The following is a 2,125-nucleotide window of genomic DNA, read 5'->3' as shown; positions in this document are numbered from 1 at the left end:
TGGATACTATTCCGTTGAGACTGTTTCATTGCTGGTTGCCTTAAAAGTGCATTATAGAGATAGAATTACAATATTACGAGGGAATCATGAGAGCTGTCAAATCACCCAAGTGTAAGATATCAATGCAATAACTACTTGTCTCATGATTTGCAAGGAATTTGAATGTTTGACTCCAATATTTGAATTGCATAATTTTTTACTTAAAAGTAATTTTCAGGAACACATATCTTTTTGTCTATGTAATATAAGAAGATAATATGTTTCCTCAAAAATTTGGAGTGCTGGTGTTAGGGTCATAAAAGTTGCTTTCTTTCTAATGCTAAGCAACTGCAATATTCAATAAGTGGGATTCTTTTCTATGCTGTCTTGTGTGTCTATGAAGGCCATGATTAGATTGGAAATGAGGAGTAAAGTGGGAATTAGAATTAAGGTCAGAAGACATTCATGCTCATGCTTAAAGCAAACACGTACATTGTTTTCCATTTAAGGCTATATCTAAATTATGGGAGGCAAAATATTACTATCTGAAAGGGGAGATTAGAAAGGTGACCAAAATTTGTTAATCTATTTGTAATTTATCTTAATTTTTTGACTGTGTTCAAGAATTATTTTGTTTTCTTGCAATTTTAGGTATGGATTTTACGATGAATGTCTGAGAAAATATAGAAATGCAAATGTATGGAAGTATTTTACAGATCTCTTTGATTACTTGCTATTGACAACCCTTATTGAAAGCCAAGTAAAGAAAAAGATATTATACACTATTTTTTTGGTACCCTGTGCAGCACAACAAACTTGTTCTTACTATAAGAAAATTTTCTTTTCTTTTGTTTCATTGTAGATCTTTTGCTTGCACGAAGGTCTCTCCCCATCATTGGACACACTTGATAACATACGAGCTTTGGATCACATACAGGAAGTGTGTCTATACACATAAGTATAATGTTTTGTGCTGCATAGATTTGAAATGAAGATCACAACCATAACATTCAGTTCTATGCATGATAGTGTCTTAGATCTAGTTCTATGTAGTGTTCTCTATTAGAAGAATTTTCTGTCCTGGTTACTAAATAGTTTCTATTTGAAAGTATTTTGGATGTACTAGCTATGTAGTGCCCCGCCAAGGAACCCTTGGAACTAAGCATAAAACATGCAGGGGATTTTGTTAAAGCAATTTCATCATTACACACTTAAATTAGGACATCAATGCTAACAACATGAACAAAAATGAACAAAAAATCACTATCACTTTGTGCTTGTGCACAAACAGTTGTAAACACCAGCGTCTACATGTGAAAATCTGTGATCTCACTTGTTGCATGTTAGAAGAGCCTCCTATACATTCACCATACCCTTGATGGTGTGTTAAATTTTGTGCAATGATGATCAAATCCCTAGAAGAAAAAAAGTTGAAACAGTGGCCTAGAGACGATATGTAAATCTTTGGGTCATGCAATAATAAATGTGGCATTGATGAGCATCGATTTTTCTTCGACTTCATGCCAACCACATAAAGGACAATTTTCTTGGAGCCTTCAAATTGAATCTAGTAGTTGTAGGGTCAAATCAAACTATCAATGAAGCTCTAAGTTGTTTAAGAGGATAGGTGGGACCTATGGTGAAAAATGTCATAATTCTAGGTACATTGGTGCATTTGGGAACTTTCTGCATGCTAAAATGAAGACTTGAGGGATTTTGGAGTGCATTCAGACCTTTGTGGGTGAACATAATATAGACATCAACACCAATCAATATAATCAAATGAAACTCAGATGCAATCAATGAATAATGCAAATGCTAAAATTCTGAACCATCCAAATAGCCCTAATAATTGTCGGACCTAATTTATTGCCAACCATTATAGTGTTCAGCATTTAAGGTTTGATTCTTCACAAATGGACATTCAAATCAATGCATTTTAAAATATATATCACGTCTCCAAGAGTCTACCTTCAATAAAATGTGACTAAAATGTTTCTCCAAATAATAGTATCTCCAATGATGTCAGACGTTGAATATAATTTTAGGCTACTAAAGTTATCAACTTGCATAAATGTTGAACATTGGAAGTATGGGGACAATATAACATATCACACCTTAATTCCTTGCCCCATGTAGAAAAATC

This window comes from Cupressus sempervirens, chromosome 3 (assembly GCF_028749045.1).
Source record: "Cupressus sempervirens isolate cs-2001-9-10 chromosome 3, ASM2874904v1, whole genome shotgun sequence".
NCBI lineage: Eukaryota > Viridiplantae > Streptophyta > Pinopsida > Cupressales > Cupressaceae > Cupressus > Cupressus sempervirens.
Note: the sequence above shows the minus strand (reverse complement) of the source record.